The sequence below is a fragment of the Myzus persicae genome, unplaced genomic scaffold (assembly GCF_001856785.1).
Source record: "Myzus persicae strain clone G006 unplaced genomic scaffold, MPER_G0061.0, whole genome shotgun sequence".
In the NCBI taxonomy this organism is placed as follows: domain Eukaryota; kingdom Metazoa; phylum Arthropoda; class Insecta; order Hemiptera; family Aphididae; genus Myzus; species Myzus persicae.
Window position 1 is genome coordinate 253,253 of NW_019101013.1, and position 1,004 is coordinate 254,256.

The window sequence follows — 1,004 nt, forward strand, 5'->3', positions numbered from 1 at the left end:
TGGCTATAGCAATGACAAAGCACTTAATGTGTTGCAGTATTTACAGTATTAAATATAAGATCACATTGTACGTTTAATTAAATTGTAATGGATTACTTACATAGGATACAGTTTTTTTTTTACTTAAGAGTTAAGACACTCATTACTTTTACTACTTCTACTACTTCTAGCTACTAATCGTTATAAGTTGTTTACTTTTTGAAAAGACAGAATTCATTCTTAATTTCATATTCATATGCAAACAATTTTTTGAGGTTTTTATAATGTATAACATTGAATTTTTAACTAGTAATTAATTATTTATAATTTATAAGCACCTGTTTAAAATATTGATAGACTGAGTGGAGTTGCTAAGGCGTACCCATTAAATGATCCACTAAGTAAGTACATGTAATGCCCATCTAAATTTTAAGTACCTACTTATAAATTATAACTACTAGTCCAACATTTAATTTTTATGCATTGAAATTTTAAAAAAAATATTCTACTTTAGGATTAGAGTGTATACTTTTGTTCATGAAAGTAAAAAAATACAACGATAGAAAATAGTGAAAATATAACTATCAATAAAATACAAACATTTTGTTTTGAAATAAATTTAGTTCCTCAAATTATGGTATTAGAAACACTAATGCTTTTCAAGATAATAAGTGTTTATTGTTGAAACAATCACGCAATATATATTCGTTTTATAACTGAGGATATTGTTAGTGTATTACTTATTTTATTGATTTATGCTATTCTAAATTTTTACTCAAATATATATAAATTATACATGCTTTTTGAAGTATTTTCATTCGAAACATCCCCTTTCCTAGGGCGCATATCAAACATGAATCTATTTAATAATGCAGAACGGCATTTGTACGGAAAGAATTAAATAGCACAATGACGTTATTGAAATATTTTTACCGTCCAATTACATTTAATTGGCAAAAAAAAACATGCAACCCATAGGTCAAAATCTCCTAGTCTTCATACTTAGTTGCTGTTCGTTAGTGGAG